The sequence below is a fragment of the Perissodus microlepis genome, chromosome 6 (assembly GCF_051167445.1).
Source record: "Perissodus microlepis isolate ML-2025 ecotype Zambia chromosome 6, ASM5116744v1, whole genome shotgun sequence".
Classification (NCBI taxonomy): Eukaryota; Metazoa; Chordata; class Actinopteri; order Cichliformes; family Cichlidae; genus Perissodus; species Perissodus microlepis.
Genome location: NC_140466.1, coordinates 30,949,058 through 30,970,051, shown reverse-complemented (window position 1 = coordinate 30,970,051; position 20,994 = coordinate 30,949,058). Strand labels below are relative to the sequence as shown.

Genomic DNA, 20,994 nt, shown 5'->3' with positions numbered 1-20,994 from the left:
CTCACTAACGGAGATTTGCCACGTTAATGCGGTTATGGCGTTAACGTCATTTTAACGAGACTAATGCTGACACTTCTAATAAATATATAATCAAGTTAGAGTTGCTCATAGCCAAATTTAGGTTATGCATGTTGGTTTGCTACTGATAGCTTTTAATGGCATTAGCTAACGTCTTGGGTAATGCTAACGGAATGCTCAGACAATGTGATTGGTCAGTGGCAATATTGATACCGGAATAATGCCAACACATGGATATCAGATTGTGCCTATATGCTATCCTTTTAAGCCTAAATTAATTATAAATGGGACATTCAAGCTAGTATTCGTAGGTTATTAAATTTTTTAAAACAACTTATTTGATGAGTTAGCGATATGCAAATGTTTGCAAAGTTTAACCTCAAATTTGGCCCATTCGTTTTTAACAAGGTGTTACTTAGATTGGTGACAATCAGTAAAAGTTCAGTAAACATAAAGTTTGCAGGTGCCAACAGGTTTTGGCACTTCCACAAAACTCAAAGTAAAGGGTGGTTTCAAAGGTTGTTTGTTCCTCCCGCTGTCAAAAATTATTAATCAGTCCTGACAGGCTTTTTATGTTCTCCCTTATAAAGTAATACTCATGGTTGTCTGTCCAGTGAAAATAGATCAAGATGAGAGCAGACTGACTTAACCATCAACCAGCTGATCCTGACACTATGTCACTTGATGTCAAACAGAGTCCAAGAAAATTGATTTCCAAACAATAAGAGAGTCAATAAAGAATTTAGCTTGGAGGAACGACTTCTAATACCCATGCCACTGAGCAGCTGTAGCTGTGAAGCAGTCAGACAAAACTACATAGTTTTAGCACTTTTATCAGCGTATCAACAGGTAATTGCTACAGCCACTGGTGTGTGGAAAAGGAAGCTTATTAGACATTACAAAAATTGTGACTGGCTGATTATCATCACCTCTTTTGGCTGTACTGTACTGTTAACAGCAGTAGCCATTTGTTTTTGTAACAAACTATTTTTGTAACAAACAGTTTTTAAGGAGTGTGTTACAGAATCACATCAAACTGGTTTAATTTAACTTGTGGTGCAGAATGACAGCATGTTGATTTAACAGCAGTTACACAAAAAGATCCATGAAAGCAAAAAAGTGGAAAATGCTACAAAGTCATTAGTTCAAACTAAAAATATGAATGCTGGAGAGAGTCACATGTCACACTGCTGTGCAATAGCAAAGAACACTGTAGCTGCTGGAGAATGGTGAACAAGACATGAAAACTTTTATTACCTTTAAATTCCACATATGCTGCCCTATCTGCGACAAATCCAGTGCTTCTTTTTTGTTTTAAATAACAGACATGCCATTCTGCATGTCTGCAGTAAAATGCACGGCGTGCTGGAATCAGACTCCTGGGAAGACAAATGTGAAGGAGCAGTGCTGACACGCTTCACTGCAGGCCAGGCGTTGACACACGACTCAGAAAAGCCTCGAGGCTCGGAGGGATGTTTGGAAAAGGAACGGGGAGAAAAAATGGTGTCGTGTTTATGTAGATGGATGGAGTGTGAATGCACAATCGCAACACATACACACAGACTCCCACTGAAGCCACAAGTAACCTCTTTTGATTTTGCACTGATGGCATAAATAAGGCAGGCTTTTTATGTATGCCAGCTCCATTTAATAGCTAGACTTGATATATATATTGTAGGTACCTATAACAGTTAATTTGCAGAGTGTTAACTTTTGCAAAGCAGCTGATGGTATCTGCTTCACATCTCTGTTTCACAGAAGCTGAAAGAGGCCAGTGACAGCAATCAAGCCGACTCTAGTGCTCAGGTTATTTAAAATAACACTATTTTAGTTAGGAAAGCATCAGTTTGTAGAAAGTACGACAACAAGACAAGACAAAAGTTCCTAAAATACAACATGTAAAGCTTCCATTTATAAAAAAATTGTTTGTTTCAACTAGAGGAACAAGGCTGAGTCAATGTGCACTTTTTACTTTAATGTGCTCTGGTGTCTGCTTATTCAGCTGTCCTGTGTTGCTATCTCCAGCTGACAGACTACACTGAGTTTAAAGTCCTTTGGATCCTGTATGAACTCTTAGATTTCTATCTACAAGTCATTTTACATGCAAGGCATGCAAAGAAAATCTGTAGTAAGTTTCTTTGGTTTGTCTCTGATCTTCTTACTGGTTAGAGGGGGTAAAAGCTCAGTTTGAAAAACATGAAATCACTCCATGCTACAATCAGTTTAATCTCAGTTTAACAACTTCTGAATTAGAACTGGCAGCTCTTTATAGTGTTGCAAACATAGTGACGTTCCCTCTAGATCTGGCAACTTCTGAGGCCTCTTTAAAGATCCCTGCATTAAAAAAAAAATGGCAAAAGTCGACTGTTTTAATGAGAACAATTTATGTTACAACATCAAGAATGTGCAAATTATTTTGAAAAATCTAGCAACGTTTAGCAACCATTATAGTTTAAGTATAAGCTTTAGTTTCTTAGTGTTGAAACCGCAACTAAACTCACTGAAGCAGAATAATGAAGAAACAAAGAACACCTAAAGATCTTTTGCTCTTTGTTATTCCTCATTTTTTAACATTTTTCTTGGAAAATGGGTGCAGGGATTTAGTCTTTGGCCTTAAAAAAGTTTTTTTGTAGAGTTGTAAAAAACACAGTTTGTACAATTCGAGTAAGCTTGGAAGTTTTTCAGGAAATGTTCTACAGAAAAAGGCAACAGTCTTTTCAGTGGTGGCTCCTAATCTTTGGAACAACTTATATTTGTCAAACTGTGTTATGTTCACAATTTGACAAATAAATGGGGACAAACTGTGTGTCTCTGCAACAGGGTACAAGTAACAAGGTGCCTAAAAATATAATTTATGACAAAATACTAGCTTATCCCTTGAGACAGGCGCCTTTTTTAAGTTTGAATGATTCATAGGTCAGTGTTGAGTGGCTTAACAAACAAAAAAAAACATTCCTCTGAAAATATTCGTTTTCAAGGACTGGACTGAAAATGAATGAAAAGAAAGGCCTTCAGAAAGCCTGGAGAACTATTGCTCAAGACCATGATTAAAAATAAATTACGTCTGGCTCCTTGGACACAAAATATAAAGAAATAAAGGGGTGGACCAAGACTTTTGCAGAGTACCATATATGAAGACTAAAGAACAACAGCTAACGTTAATGGTGCGTGAGGTTATCTATCACCTTCATTTACTGGCAAACTCTGGGTTTAGCAGGACACATCCCATCCTGAACCCCACCATATGCACACTTTTTCTATCCCTTTGAATAATGGCAGCCATCAAATTTAACTAAGGAGGGGGTTTAGTGAACGCCAGAAATCTGTGAACTGAACAGCAACCCAATCAAGACTCAGCACAGATATATTAAGACCAAACTGCTGCGATTGAGCCTGTGAAATTGCTCCATCAATCCTTGCAACCTCAGTCTGTCTAATATATCCCATCTGTTCTGGGGAAGGGAGTCTGGTGTGTCTTGGCCTCATTTGTGGTATGGAATAAGGTTTCTGCAGTTGCCTGACCTGCTGACTGCTTGTTTTGGACTTTGCATTCGTCTGTCTATGTTTATGGAGTGTCTTATCCAGCAGTCACAGCTAATGTAGAGCACATTTGACGGACACTAGTAAATCAACACTGGCTCCTATCTACAAACTTAAAACAGAGTCTGCCACGTATCTGAGAGCAAATTTTAGTTAGTGCTAGGGCTGCACGATTAATCGTTAGAAAATCGCGATCTCAATTCATACTTATGTGCGATCTCATTTCCAAATGACAATGATTTAAAAAAGAAAAAAAAAAAAAAGACGACGACGATTGTACCGCATTTTGATCCGGGACGTAATCTGCATGAAAACAAGCGCTCACTCTTCCTGCTCAACAAATGACAAGGGCGGAGCCTTATACCACGTGATACAGAAGCTGGCTGCTAAAATTGGCAGGGAAAAAACAACGGAGAGCACGTCAGGGATGACGGGAAAGTGACAGGAGAAAATCCGTCCCAGTCAACCACCCAAACATCAATAACGGGAACCTTATACAGCGCTTCCCTATACCCGTCGAACTCCCGCAGGCACAAAGAAATTACGGAGGCTATTACTTATCACCTGACCAAAGATATGGCTCCCATCAACACTGTGCAAAACGAGGGATTTAGGAAAATGATCAACACCCTAGACAAACGCTACACAGTGCCGTCCCGCAACTATTTTTCTATTGTTGCACTACCTGCTCTATACACGCAGTGTCGAGCAACGGTGGAGATGGAATTTCAAGCAGTACAACATTTTGCGGCAACGACAAAATGTGAGACATTTATTGTTTTTATGTTTATTTATTGTTTTTATGTTCAGTCTCAACTGTTACGAAGTTGATGTGCAGTTAATAAGTGCAATAAATATTTATATTGGAAAAGAAAATCGTGAGAGAATCGTGATCTCAATTCTAAGCAAAAAAATCGTGATTCTCATTTTATGCAAAATCGTGCAGCCCTAGTTAGTGAAGTAAGGCACGGCTAATCCTGCCTACAGCACATCTGCAGGCTGCTTTGCAACCCGTCTCCAATTCCACAGAATAATTGATGGAACAGCTGCTAATTTGCTGCTAACAATTAGGGCTGCCACAAACGATTATTTTGATAGTCGACTAGTCACCGATTATTTTTGCGATTAGTCGACTAATCAGATCATGCATCCATTGGATGTAAAACGTACAGATTATTGCACCAGCAGCATCTGCTCTTATATAACTATCATTAGCTTACAGCCTTAAGTGTTTAAGGTATGTGCTAACTAAAAATAAAGACAAGATGATAGTTTATTAAATTTTAATGAAATTTGCAGATTGTTTCGGTGAAGTTTAATAAACTCCTTGCTATCTAAAATATAACAGGACACCGGAGTATATTCTCGAGCATCTCACACTTCTGATAATCAGTTGTCTGCTTGAAGTTTATTCAGCTGTGTAAAAACTATAACTTTAATCTCAGACAAACTGATATACTCAGGAACAAATAAAATACTAAAAAAAAGACAAACAATAACATTTTTAAGTTGTCTAAGTGAGTCATATATCATGTTTAACCTGAGTAGCGAAAGACGGCGGTGGGTTTGAAAACGATTTGCCGGGAGTCCGGTGTTCTCACGGGATCTGGTGAGCCTTGCCCCCGGCGAGCTATCGAGCTAGTGGGTAACAGACGTCTCCGAAAACGTCGGAGCGCTTTTGAAAATATGTGGTGTCTTGATAAACTGAGCAGATATTTGAGGTTTACACAGATACATTCTCGTCTGAAAATATGTTTAACGTTTATTTTGTGACCCAGAAAGAATAATAAGAGTAATATTAAAACTAACTAGCTGCCGCCATTGTTGGAAACTGAGCTGGGCTGCGCTATGAATTCTGGGACACAACTTCTTCTTCTTCGGGATTTAACGGCAGCTGGCATCCTTGTACATGCAGTGCTGCCATCTTCTGTTTCAGTCCGTTATTACACTCTTAAATCCTACTACTTATTCCTGCGTCTTTTGTGATCTTACAAAGCTTCAAACGACGCGTCGACTATTAAATCAGTCGTCGACGATTTTGATAGTCGACGTAATCGTGACTAGTCGACTAATCGTGGCAGCCCTACTAACAATTCACTAACAGACCCCAAAGCAGCAAAAAGTGTGGATAATTTTAATTTTAGGGGATAAAATTATCAAAAGAGTCCCTTCTTAAGCATACACTCTAAACTTCAAAGTTGAATTTTCATATCTTATACCATCCGTGTTTGGCATCGATATGAATACACTTGTATACACAGGCTACATTTCCACTATGAACCCCTCTGCTTGCCATTGTTGTTTAAGCTGCTAAAAGCTAACTCTTGATCCACCTCTGCGCTCTTTGAAGTGGAATTCATCTGTGAACAAGATGTCCAAATTAAAAATACCACAGGCTCGCCCACAGCCACATTCTGCTATGCAGGATTTAGCGAGACAGCGATGTGTGTAAAGTGCCAAGTCAGATGTATGTTAGACAACAGTAACTCAGACACACAGCTGCTGTCAGGGGGAGTTTAAATAAAATGTAATTGCCACTTTTTACCCAAAATGTTGTTGTACCTAGGTAAACATTGTTTGTCTTGAGAATAAAAGCAAAGCTGAGTCATTCTTGACCAGATTTTCTTTTACCCTGGCTTGTGGGAATTATAAGGAAATAATCCTCCTCATGATCTTATCCATGTTACACATAAAAAGAACAGCTTTAAAGTGGTGACGTGCACAGACGTTTCTCATGAACAATAATTACTTGGCGTAATTCTTCTCAGCTTTCTGCTCAATTTAAAATCCGAATTCCCGTTTTACAGCAAACACTGTGATGAGTCAATAAAACACGCTTTGGCCTTTGATTTTTTTTGTCACTGCAGTGTGAGACATAAACATTTACATATGTAAATACTTTGATCTTTTTTTCGTTCAAAACCCCAAGATGCATTGAGCATTGTAAAGCAGTGAAGCCAGAAAAATCTGAAAGATATATTATCATCTTGTGAAAAGCTTACTTATCTTTTCCTTTATATAATCATTTCTAGGTTTTATATTCCAGACTTAACTGCAGTCAGTTTCACCTTTCAGAATGCCGCACACCCTGGAACATCGTGACCCTAACCTGCTTCATACTAATAAGCAAGCAAGTAACAGTTGCACAAGCCTCTTCAAACTCTTTTGTCTTGCTTTGGTGTTCCAAGTATCACCACAGGCTCCTGGCGAAACGGAAACCAGTCGAGTGAGTTTCTTCCTATTTGGATCACCTCTATTGCAATTTTGAGTCAGACTCAACACTTTTTTTTTCTTTTTTTTTTGCCTGTCCTTCTTCTGCTTGGTCAGTTTCTTGTTCCAGTCTTCTGGTTGACTGAGTCCCCCTTTGACTCCTGACCCCTTAATCCCCTGCCAGCTGCAGCGAGGCCCCCCAAGGAAGACCTGTGACTGTGCGTGCCTGTGTGTTTCTATCAGTATGTATGTGAGAGAGGCAACAAAAGTTCTATGCAAGATATGAATGAGCACTAGCATACAGTACACTTCTGTACTGATTAGCACTGTCTAAAAGCTTTTTTCTTTACACATCATCATTGTGGATTGACATGTGCATGACATTTATCCTCTTACATGAAAGAATTTCTGTTAATTGATAACAGTAGTCTTGCCAGTTATGGTAACTTGCCAGTTACAACATAACTGGCAAGACTCAACATTCATACAAACAGCCCATAAAGTTGCTGCTAATCCACCCGAGGCTGTTATTGAACAGGGAAGCAGTGATTTATGTTATTCACAGACACTAAGTGTCTGACTGTTGAATTTCTTGGGTAACAAGTGTAGCATCACACCTGCAGTCATGGATGTGATTCAGCCGACTTTACAGTAACTTTTGTTGATATCTTTTCACTGTTGCACAACTCCTTTTACCCCCAAAGGGATCAATTATGCCTCTTCATTCATTAGTCACTGTTACACTCCGTCTATCTATTGGAGGCCATCTCAGCTGACATATGACTAGAGGCAGGGTACAACCTGGACTATCCAGCCCACCCCAGTCCATCAGCAACCATTTTTACTCACATTCACACCAACGTCCAGTTAACCAAAGACTATGTTTTTCTTCCGTTTGTGGGAGGAAGCTGGAATACCCAGTTTAGTTTCACCTAGCATTTTAAAGAGAGAAATCCTGAAACTAACAACCATTAATTAGTTGGTTTGTGGTTTTTTGTTGGTACTCCCTTAACTTACACCAAATCCTGATCAACCGCCTAGAGATTATCCTTCCAGTACTCTCATGTACCAATTGACTGTTCTGTTGCTATCACAGGGCAACTCTAACGTCTTATTTAGAGTTAAGATATCAGTCTCCAAGTTAGTAATTTAAAAATACAAAATTTAAACCCAGATTCCTACCCAAAAACAATGGCCTGAGCCCAGCTCTAGAAATTAGGTACTAAACTTGCTACCAATCAGTCCCAAGAATACTCTTGACTTCATTCTGCCATAGCAAGCTTTCAGTAACTCTTCACTGAGTTAAATTTGCAATCCTGACAACACAACACCAAAGAAGACTGCAGAATGCTACCAAGATAATGCATGCTTTGAGAGCCATTGGTGCACTCCATTTGAAGTCGAAATGTCTAAGGTCCTAGATAGAATTTTCAACTGGAACGTCCCCTCAAGTCAGACTTCCAGCCTTACACCAACACCCGCACGACCAACGCACGTAATGCATGTTAACATTAGTAAAACTGTACAACTTGCAATCTTTAAAGTCACTGTTGTGTATTTGTGATTGGCTAAATAAGTGATATCAGGGCATTGACCAGGATCTGCCTTTCAATGTGCTGCAGCTGTGCTTTTAAGCCAAAATAATAAGCATTACATTGCATTGCTAGTGATGCATGGATGCCTGTACTAGGGCTGGGCGATATATCGAGTTTTTAAAAAATATCGATATATTTTCATACGAGATATAAGATGTGACAATATCCTTTATATCGATATAGTCTATGTTACGTTATAATTATACTTGTGGAGCCACAAGTTTGCCTCTCTTTCGTCCACTTTTGTCTCTACGCAACGTTACTCGGCCTCGCCTCTCCTTCACTGAACACAACTCCCCCTCCTCCCCCATAGCTTCACCTGCAGGCAGCGACAAGATGGACACGGCAAATCTCCGTTAGTGAGTTGTGGGGCTGGACGGCATCAACGTGTTAGCGAGCTAACCGCGCTAACGAGCTAACCACGCTAACAACATGCAGCCCACAGAGGCTGCACGGCCTAAAATCCTTTCATTTTCTCAAAAGTTGACAGCGCGCCTTATGTATGAATTCTGGTTGTGCTTACTGACCGCAAACCGATTTTAGGTGGTACACGGCACTCAGCAATCTGTCAAAAAATGTTTTAGTACGACTTTGGTAAGCTACGGAGCTGCAGCGCTTGATGGATTGTCGGAGCATTACGGCTACCGTAGTCTGGAGCCTCGCGGAGTGATACGTACTGTGCTTCAACGTAATATTACCGTATTGTGTGTGTATAAGGGCCATAAATGGCACCTGTTAAGAGACATGGTTACAAAGAGGATTTCAAACTCAAGGCTGTCAGTCAAGCAGTAGAAGTTGGGAACAGAGCAGCTGACTTTGACTGCACAATTATGAGCTTTTTGTTATGCACAAAAACAACATTGTTTTCTTTTATTTATGGAGCATGATTATTTAATAAATGCTGATAATTTATTTTTGAGTAATTTCTTCATGTAAATCTATGCTGTATGTAAATAAAAATGCCTGTGTGACATCTGGGACACAGTGTGACTAAGAACTCTCTTTTTGTTCTTAACTTATGGCTTTAAAAAAATATCGAGATATATATCTTATATCGCCACCCAGCTAAAAAATATCGAGATATGAATTTTGGGTCATATCGCCCAGCCCTAGCCTGTACCTTGCTAAGGGGCTAAACAGTAGAGGTGGGAATCACCATACATTCCACGATACGATATTATCACAATACTTAACGCACGATACAATATTATTGCAATTTTTAAAAATATTTTGCGATATTCAGATTCTGTACATAAAGGTAAACTTTATCAATATTCATTTTATCTAATAACAAAGTCTCACACTCAGTCTCTCTCATTTCAGTCAGTTTTATTGTTGACAAACTGAATGGTTTGTATTACAGTCTAGTCCAACTTACCATCTGGTACAATTATAGCTATTCTGAACTATGAAATTTGTGAAAACTATGCAGCCCCTTCAGCAACTGAAGAATTTGAAAGTAAATTAAAACAAAATATAATTTTACATTAAATAAAAAAGTTTTAAACTTAATTAAAATACAACATGTCTTAAATGAAAATAAGTAAACTGTCATGTTCATTGCTGCCATAAAAAAAGTTAAACACATTTGGACAGTGAAGGAATGTCAGGATTCTTGCTCAGAAAAAGGAGCTGATCAACATGCTCTGAAGTCAGAGCATGTTCCAGTCCACAAAAACTTTTTTGTAACAAAATATCGATTTCTGCTGTCCCTGTATCGATACATTATTAGCAAACAAAATATCACGATACTACACAGTATCGATTTTTTCCCCCACCTCTACTAAACAGGTCCTGTTTTTCCTTGCTTTTCCAAGTTGACTACTAAAATGCGCTCAACACAGGAGTGACGTCACTCCTAGCACCGATATCTGACTTCTAAGGCAAGCATTAAGCAGCGTAATATTGTGACAGACAAGCATTAACATTTTAGGAAACATATAATAGAAGATCTACCTCACATCCTCACATTATTTCTCACTAGTTCATTCCACTTGTACTGTGCATACTTGTTATGCATAACTCACCTATTTTCTACGATTATTACTCTGTTTTGTTGTTATTTTTTAATCCAATCAATTTTCTATCAACAAGTGTGAGCACCTCTATACGTCTAAAAGCAAAAGTTTCTGTAGTTTGCAGAACTCTGTTGTTTTATAAGACAATGTAGAGCAGGAAAGGCAACAGCAAGTCGAGGTATTGCTGCTAAAGGTGCTTCTACAAGCTACTTAATCATCTGTAGTCAGCTCTGTGCAGTCTCACAGGGTATTTAATGTAACCGAATAACTGTTTTGTGTAACACTGATCTCAATTTCTTCTTTAAAAACCTTTATGTTAATGTGCATTATATTCTCTATTTAAAAAAACCTCACTCATGAATTGTGCAAATAGGCAAACGGAGATTTGCAAACAGACAAAATCAGGTCTTACCTGTCTGAGAGTAAAAACGATACTGCACATGCACCTCTATGCTGTCTTATAGAGGTCCCCTAAAGTAACACCTCACCTAACAATGACTCAGCGATCTTTCAAAAGTCCTGATGCGTACAACTAGTTAGGCACACACGTCAACTTTAGTGCACGCGGCTGTATTGAGCAACAACGCCGGTTTGTCAAACGGCCTCTCTCCTCACCTGTTGTCTGTTTGACTTGTTGAAAATATCACAGGTCCAGACCTCTGATCTTTGAAGTGCTTTGTGAGGCCCTGCAGTCCCCAGGCCATGTGTGTTTGTGTGTGTGTTGACTTGTGCTGTGAATGGGAATGAAAGGGTGTGTATGCGTGCAAAGCAAGACTATGTGCCCCCAGGAGAAAAAAAAAAGATGGAAAGGGGCTCAGAAAGAGGGGGCTGGAAGCTGGGCTTTCTCTAATCTACTACACTACCCCCATCCAAAGACACACACACACACACATATACATAGATACACACTTGCCCTCAGGTATATCTCCCACTGAAGGACGGGGTGGTGAAGTGTTATCTTAAAGGCAGATTAAGGAGCAAGTCTGAATTTGAAAGCTTTCTTTATATGAAACAGAGACTGATTCTCTCAGCTCTCAATTGGCAAGGAAAATGCTTACTTGCTTAATGGTCATTGTCATTTTTAGAAGCGGATTTTGCAGTTTTATTAAGGTCTCAACCCCAAGGGGAACTTGTGTTGAATACAAAGATTTTGTTCTTAAACTCGTCACACATTAAGTGCTATAACCCGAGTGGAAAAATAGGTATTTTCAAGTCATCAGAAGGTTAACTGTTGTGTCATCCTGCATTCTGCATAAAGCAACACAGTTGTTCTACTGGAGGCATCTTACATCTCCTGGTGTCTCCTGGTACCACGCAGGAATGTTACAAGGAGCCTGCATGTGTCACACTCTTTACCTTCCTATTGAGCTGCCAGTGTTTATACAACACACTGTGAGGGTGGGTGTTCGGGGGGGGGGGCATGCTTCATGGGTTAGTAAAAGGAGTAACAACTCCTAAACCATCCTTGGTGGTGGAAGGGGAGTAGGCATGGTTTAAACTCAAGGAGGTTCCCCTCTGGTGAGCATGTTAAGCCTCACGTTGTTATGTGTTGTTTGAGTCTTGAATTCCTCGGCTGTCAAGGAGGCTTGTAAAGATGTAACGTAAGCCTGTTTTTTTTAATGTTGCTGAAAACAGACACCAAATTTAGCAATACAGCCCAAATCCTGTCATGCAAATGAATGTTTTAGTGGATTTAGGCAAAAATTTGATGCATAACAGGCTGCAAGAAAAAAAGAGGCATCCACTTCCAGTAACTGAAACAATCTTTGTCTCGATCTTTGTTTTTTTTAAAGTAAATTGAGTATAAGCGTATTTTTTAAGCTGTTGTGTGTTTCATGACGTTGCAAATTTGCTGTCTTAAAGGTTTTGCACAAAACAATTCAAAGATGTTTTTGTGACTGTGGAAATTGGGATTCTTCAGTCATTGAGATAATAACATGATACAAGTTCCTCTTTCCGACACTTAAATTGTTTAAATTTATCACACTAGTTAAGTTGGAAAGAAATGCATTCATCAACTGCTAAAATAACAAAAGGGAGCAATTCCAGAGCAGCGTAATGACCCAACTCGGCAGAATGATTTATTAGCAGTCGGAGGCTTGATGTTGGACGTCTGCTCCATCGGCGTAGCCCTCACTTCCTTAAATGTTCCCAATTGAGCTGACAAGCAGCTCAACCCACCGCACATCTGCAACAGCAGCAAGAGCGACTTCTTCCCTCTATTTTTACATTTTGTGCTCAAATACCAATGTGATGGAAACGACAGTTGCAAGTGAATAACAGCTGATGATACTGATAAAGCGTTTGGTTTAAAGATACAATGTGAAGACATATCTATGTAAATATTCAACTGTTCAACTGATATGTTTTTTTGTAGAAAATGTAACGATTCCAGGAATGGATTTTTCCGAGAGAGGAGATATGCTTTAAAATTTCTTACAACTAATTATGAACAACAAATTAAACACACATAAACTCAGTATTGGACTTTATTTGAGATTCAGACATGTATTTCTATGTTATTAGAGTATACTGAAACAAATTTAAGGCTAAACACCAGAACAGCACTAAATAAACAAGGTAGCAGATGAAAGTCAGTTTCAAATGAGGTCTCTTACATTAATTTTTTCCATTGCAAGGCTTCTGTTGAAAACTTTTTGGAGTTCTAAACAGACTGAGGGTGTTTTCACACATTTGCTGTTGAGTCAGTTAAACTCGAACTCTGTTTCATTTCCACCCTTGGTGCGGTTCACTTGTGCAGATGTGAACATGGTAATGGCACTTGGGTGTGGACCAAAATGACCACCCCTTATAGGAGGTGGTCTCAGTCCGCTATCAGCCGAACTCCAGAGTGGTTCGTTTATGTTGAGAATGTGATCTGAATGTGATCTCGCGCCAAGCCAAACACCATGTGCACGCTGCAAGTTTGAGCTAAACGCTGTGCATTCTGGGATTCAGCAGTACCGCAGATATGCAAAGTACACAAACTGTAACAACCAGAAGTAAAATGACCACCCAGATAAATACAAATGTCAAGAGTAAAAATTATCCACTAGTTCAGGCTACAGCACTTTCTTCCTATACTGACTTTGATGCTCCCACCTCAGACACAATCTGACCTTCAGGCCTGAATTTGGTCAATAGCTGACTAAAGTTTTTATAGGCAATATAGTATAATTAATATAATTGAGAGTATGTACTGTCTGGTGCCTGTAATAAGGTAAAGTTTCCTCCAACACTGTGCTATTAATATTTCCATTATTTTTTCAGCTTCGATGCGCTGACCTCACACTACTTCCTGGTTTCTCAAACCTCCTCACATGGTTTTGTAGTGACGCATTTCAGTTCATTTGGAGTTTTCTCTGTTGGAAAAACATACAAGTTTACAAACTCGTCAATTGATTTAGAACAGAGTGTAAAAAAAGGTGTGAAAACGCCCTAAAACTTAAAAAATTGACACTGAATGTAAACAAATTCTGTTACTGATTATGATACAGGCAGGGTGGTTATCACAATTTACCTTGGATTAATTGGGACTTTCTGTTCCACATAAAAGAGAAAGCCACAAAAAAGCATTAGTCTTACAGAAAAAAACAAAGCTGGATAACAGAGAAGAAGAAACCAGAACAAGGGAGCAGGAGGGTGAGGCTTGACGGGAGCCTCTCTGCAATGTAAAAATGTCACATCTGCACATGTAAAACGCAGCGGACGCAGAGAAAACAAGAAAGGAATGACAGGATGGTAAAAGTGGTCAGAATGAAAACAATAGGGAGAAACTTTTCATTCAGGAAAGCCAAGAAAAACAGTGCCGCCAGCTCATCAAGGCTTACAAATCTACGGAAATATAAATAGCACGGTGTTGGAGGAAAGTTCACTTCATTACAAGGGCTAGAAAATAAGTACCGCTTTTTGTGTCACTAATGTTGTTTGCCTATAAAAAGTCTACTCAAGTTTGGTACAGTGACCGAATTCTAACCTCAAAGGAGGGGTGTGTGTGTGTTTGTGTGTAAGATCTAGGTGTTATTCAACTTATGTGGATGTGAATGCATTTGCAAAGTCACATTATGGAAAGTCTAGCTAGTGTTATATACCTAGAATATATAAAAATGAATGTACCGACTATGACTTCACCCATCATTTTGTGGGCCTGGCGTTTTGGGTGTTGTCATCTTGGATTTTTGAAAGCAGACGATCAGGAGTGGGACAGTAACGAACTGCCAGTCAAAATCACAAGACAGCCACACCCTAAGGCATAACCCTGCTCTATCACTCAAAATCATAATTTACAAAATGAACATCAGACTGCATAGACTAAGATTTTTAAACTAGTACCTGAAACCATGAACTCGTTAAGAACGGGTTTACTGAGGTCAGAAATAAAGGGAGAAGTAGGCTCACTTCTGTAGAACGTGGCTGGTGGGTCGCCACCTGTTGGCCATTAGTAAGAAAGGATCAGTCACTTTTTGGATCCACAGGCTATGTTCACTCCTTTAGCAAAGAGTCAAGGTGTTAAGGCTAGGAAAGAAGTCAATAATGTTGAGCTTAGAGGAAGACTCGTGGAAATGCAAATAAATGTAACGTCTTCTGTATAGATGGTTACTTTTAGCTGTGAAACATCTGAGGACCACAGGGCTCATTTAAACTCCACTAAGAGGGGGGGGTTTAGCTGGTGTGGCTGATAACAAGTGAAATCTCACACACACATCCATCCAATCCTCTTCACCTTGTACCTCTTTACTTCATTCATGGGCTTATTAACTCCCTGATGGAGGAACTTTCCTTCATGTTCCCCCCTATTTAGTTGTCATGGTGGCTCGACCTGAACACTTATTAGCTGACCCCTGGGATTAGTCCAAGCTTGAGACGAGGAGAGTTGAGGTTAAGCCTTCACCTCGAGGTGCTCGCTGCAGCATCTCACCAGAAACCTTAATTAAATTGCTGAGACACCGCGTCAGGAATGTTTGCTTTACTCTCCTGTATTCACTTCTGTCCATCCCATCTGTCTCCACCTTTCTTTGCTTTTCCCATAGTCATACTCCACGCTGGGTTTGTTATACTACCCCAAACTCATCACGGAGCAGACAGTGAAGGCAGCGAATTGCAATATAAGGAGAAGACAGGAGGTCACATTCAGCATATTGCTGTCTAGATTTATTAGATAAACAAGTCAGTCATGCATTGCAGGCATTCCTTCTACATATTACTACTGCAGTATTAGAGAGTTTAGACATGAATATTGATGACTAAAAGTGCTCTTTTGGATGGATGGATCAAAAAGATGGAAGGATAAGGATGGATAAGATATAAATATTGTTTAGAATAACTGTTTATTTTTCAAAAGTTAGAAAACACCCCTGTACCCTGCCTCATGTCCTATGACAGGCTACGACCCTGAAGTGGATGACTGGAAAACAGTAAAATGCCCAGCACAGCTTTCCAAAACCCCTAGAGGAATCTTTGACTCCTTGCCTTCTATTATCAAGTTCAGAGGTTTATGCATTTGTGTTCTGTTGCTTATTCTATAAAATGTCAGGGGGAAAAGTGAGAAATCCACACCACATGATCCCAAAAATGACAGCACCTTGTTCAACTTACAAAGTTTTGTCACTGATATCAAAAGGTTTTTTTAAGTGTTCAGTTTACAGAAACATCAACCAAAGACAAGCGCAAAAAAATAAAATAGTCCTTAAACTTGAGTTGGAAGTTGGAATCTGTGTTTTTGATCATTATCATACTTTTATATTTAAAATATGAGTGAAGGCAAACTCTTTAAAACAGCCACTAAATAAAATGTGCATATATATATACATATATATATATATATATATATATATATATATATATATATATATACACAGGCTTGACAGGATAACATCACAGAGAAAACAAAATTAAATCATCACTCTGAACTGACTGGCGGTATGTTCCAGAGGTGATACCTTGATTTGTCTCTGGGGAATCACCAGCTAATCGCGGAGATTAAAGTCTCAAACAGCCAGAGGTGGGAGAGACAGAAACGGTGAAGGGGCAGATAACGAGTTCTAATCCGATACATGCGACTCCAACACGGTCTGAAGCAACGACCAAGATAAGAGCTAATCCTGTTTTCCATGTATCTCTGTAGGAAACGGTCCTCTCAGCGTCTCTTCTGTTAAGTGCGTCTCCTCTGAGCGCGTCTGTCCAGCAGATCCTGACCCGAGATACTGACCCGTATATGCCGCGAGAGGAATGCGAGGATATGCTGACAAAATCACAACCACAAAGGAAGCTTTCACGTCCGGAGCTGGCTGAGTAAAAGGTACTAGAAGGAGCCGATGCCGGATTAATTACGAGTGTGCTTCGGAGCGTCCAAGTTTGCAGAAGAATGGATTAACTCTGCACGTCTAATCGATATCACAGCACCCAAACGCATGAGCAGATTTTCTTTAATACAAATCGCTTCAATCCAAAGACTTAAAGGAACCACAACACAGTTCAGTGTGCACACAACTTTCAGTGTGGCTATCAAAAGGCTTACCTTGGCAAAGAAACCCAAAGTCCGCAGGAATACGCTGGAGCAGCTTCTACCCGGACGTTTTATCCACTTTGTTCCTATCAAATGCAAAACCCTCCAAGAAAAGTTCAGAAACCTCCTCTTGCAGCGCAGCGTAGTCGGCGTGTGCACGGAGTTCAGACCAGAAGGTGTCTCATGGCACTGCAGCGCGCTGGCTGTGGTTGGAGACTCTCCGCTGGCGTTCAGCGGCGCACTCGCTTTTCAACAATATTGCTCATTGAAGTAAAGGAGGCGAGCACTTAAACAAGCTGGGGAAGTGGGAGGTACGGTGCAGAGCCGGAGCGCGCTGCCGTGCGCGTCCTCGAGGCAGGCTGCACCTGCGAAAGCCATCCCTTACTCTCCACCTCACTTTATAATACGGCCTATTTTATTTTGAAAACAATTATATTTACATACAAATATAATAAACACCAGGAAACAAAGAAATTATTTTACCCTATAGGTCATTTTCAGTGCTGCGTCATTTCTGGTCATTTTAAAGAAAAACAATATTTCGGTGTGACTTGACTTTTTCACAGCTTCATGTTTTTTACATTGTTACTTAATATTCGTTATATATATCAATGTGATTATGTCAATGATGGATTTTCTATTATTCAGTTGTCCTTGTTTACTTGCGTGTCTCCTTTTCGGTAAGTTAAGCAAAGCAACCCGCACCTGAGAAGTACGGCGTCGTACTAAGTCAGATGGGAAAATAGTGTTTGTTTTTCTGCTAAATTACCAGGAAAAAGCAGTACTTAAAATTACTCACGCACTACTTAAATGTATTAAAAGTTGTTTTGGGGGATTGTTTGTGTGTGTGTGTGTGTGTGTGTGTGGGGGGGGGGGACTTTTTACCCCCTATATGTACCTACGTTTAAGTGTTTAAATATTTGCATCTGAATATAGTTATGTTGTCATTTCAAATAAAGTTCATTAAAATTCCATTTAATTACAGGGTAATGACACATTTAGTCATGGGTCATATTATTTTATATTTATTTATAGAGTTGTGTCTTTGCATTTTGTATTCATCCCTCTTTCTCTTAGGAAAATTTGTAGCTTTTAGATTCCAAATCCTGCATCCTCAAGAAAAAGCAATGAAGCTGAAACGCAGACTCAAGTGAGATACCATGTCTTCTCTTCACCCCTCCAAGCTAACTGCAGGGAGATTTGACAGAAGTGAGAATTTAATCTCTAATCAGCTACAGGAAATGATCTTATAACAGGAGAGCTTACAGGCTTACAAGAATCGGGTTGTTGACATCTGAAATCAACCAGTTTAATCTGTCCTTAGATTTCTCTTTTGTTTCCTTTAGTTTCACCCAGATAGAAGACAAATGAAGGGCATTTACAACACATAACAAATATGTCTGTCATGTTTAGAGTGAGTTACAGGTCACTTTTGATGGTTCTCCCAGCTTTCTCTCAGTGTTTTTCCACAAGCCCCCGTTTGCCACAGTTACAGCTAATGAACACATACATAATGTAAACCTCTTTTTTATTGGCTAGGCATTTTGCCTTAATTTTTAGTTAGTTAACACAAATGCTGTAAGTTCAGCGATACCTTTATAAATGTTTATTTCTGTCCCTTCTACAGTGATGAAAAGCTTGAATCCTCGTGCAGAGTCCACATTTCCTGTTGAAGTGATCTCATAAACATTATGTAGGTAACCTGCTAAGTCATAATTAGCTGCTCTGAAATCATTCAAACATATATGCGTCATTCATGATAAAAGTTTGGTCTCCCCAATAAGTCTCTCCATAAACTTCAACTTCTTCAGAATTCTGCAGCTCGGGTCATAACTTGTACTCCCTTAAGAGACCATATTACCCCAATTCTTCAACAGCTTCACTGGTTGCCCAGAAGTCAGGATAAATTTTAAAATCTTAGTTCTCACGTTTAAGTGTATTCATAACATTGCGCCTCCTTATCTCTGTGATCTGCTTCATATCACCATTGCTTCCCGCTCTCTCAGAGCTTCACCTGCCACTCATCTTGTTGTTCCTTCTGCTCGTCTTATCACTGTGGGGCACAGAGCTTTCAGTCGCTCTGCTCCTCGGCTCTTCAACTCACTTCCTTCAGCCTTAAGAACTATAGATTCCCTTCCCTTATTTAAGTCACAACTCAAAACCTACTTGTTTAAACTGGCTTACTAGCTTTAATGCAGATTTTACTTGCTGTCAAACCTGGTTTATTTGGGGGGTTTGGGTTTTTATTAGTTTTTTTTGTATTTTGTTGTTTTTGGTATTTTAATTTATTAAAATCTAATAATTTAATCTACTGTTGATATTATTGTTGATATTATTATTGATATCTTTTTCTCTTTGTAAGGTGACCTTGGGTTTTAGAAAGGCGCCCTCAAAATGTATTATTATTATTATTATTATTATTATTATTATTATTATTATTATTATTAAAAGAGGGAAGTACAATAAATCTGCTTTACTCTCGTAGACATTTCCATGACAACTGCATTGCAGAACCTCAGCCACCTATCGCATTCCTCTGTCTTTCCAAGTTTGCATTTCCATATTAGGCCTGTATATTTATACACGGTCTTGGGAAAGCTGCTGCAGGTGCACCGCTAACCAAATACTTCCGCCCGTCACTTAAGCTGTAAATGAGCTGTTGGATGGAGAAACTATATTCAAGTGCAGAGCTGCACTGTGTGGACGGGAACCCACTGAAACCTGAAACTGTCGTCATGGTCACCAGCCCTCAACCTGGTAAAATGTGTTTAACAACATCGTTGATAGTGAATCATGCTCACTGGTGTCACTCGGGTATGCAGCAAGGCAAAAATTAATAATCCACCAAAGAGAAGACAGAGGAAAAAGAAATGTTTTTAATACAAAACTACGGTACATGTACAGCTGCTCCCCACACACACATGCCTCTCGCACATTAACACATTCTGGGAGATCTGACAGTCTAAACTGAGACGGTCAGTCAGACAAGCCGGGGCATGTGTGAGCAATGTCCAGATGAAATCCATCTATGTGACACACGCACAATAAAAACGTAAAGTTAGCCAGAGACACGGCTGATTGTGTAGAAGATCATTTTAAATTCTCTGTACAATCAGTTTGTAGAGCTTTACGCCTTCCCCAAGGTAACCCATGACCACCTGTTAGCAGTCCACAGCATGGGGCGCATTTCACTGGGTGGATCATGCCATACCATGGGATGGCATCAGGTACAGTACACTTAGTTGGTTTTATATTTGCTTTTTACTTCTCTTTGGCAACTATAGATAATTACTCATCATGTACATCTTACATTATCTGCACTGCAGCCTTGAAGGGTAAATTTGAAGGTCCTATTGTGCGAAACCTACTCCAGACTAGCAATAAAGGCACACCTTTGCCATCCTTTTTTCTTATTGTCTTTATATTTTACTTCTTATGATGATATTTTCTTTTGGGCATTTTTACCTCCACCAAGGAGGTTGTGTTTTATGTAGCGTTTCTGTGAGTGCTTTTTAAATGAATATCTGAGGTTTGTAGAGTGGCTCATGTTAATAATCCATTGCAATTTGGCTTACATCAAGGTTCAAGGTCAACTCAGTGATTTCTTGGTAAAACCTGACAAAATGCCTTGTAACTTAGAAAATATGATTCTTATAAGTGTGCTGTGTATTGTCAACATATAGGAAGTATTGTATAAAGATTTAAAATATTATGTCACATTTGGCCTCTGACCTTTTTATTCGAGGCCAACAGAAGGCCAAGGTCATAACAATGCTATGTAGAGCATTTTAAAATTATGTTGCTGCCATTGTTTGTACTGACAACATATAGATATATAGGTAATGATATGTGGGTATTGTAAATTCTTATTCTAAATTTACTTTATTGTGATATTGTAAAGTACATTATAGTAACAGGTCATAACATTTAAATGAGTAATATTTTAAATACATGTACAATGTTCCTGAAAAAGTATTTATTTTTTTGGTAAACAAAATAAAATTGTGATCAAAAACTTGTTTTACTTGATATTTATCACAAAAAAATGAAATGTAATTTACTAAACACTGAAATGATGTTTCAGTGTTTAGTAAAATGTTTAAACAGT

General features: G+C 39.1%; 1 protein-coding gene across 1 annotated transcript in view; it reads right to left on the bottom strand.

Annotated features, from left to right (window-relative positions):
• Nucleotides 1–17,139, bottom strand: part of vasna (vasorin a) — a 36,699-nt gene extending 19,560 nt beyond the window's left edge. The window contains exon 1 of the mRNA XM_084931974.1: nt 16,899–17,139. The gene's annotated coding sequence lies outside the window, so the exon portion shown is untranslated. The remainder of the gene's footprint in view (nt 1–16,898) is intronic.
• Nucleotides 17,140–20,994: the final 3,855 nt, after the last annotated feature.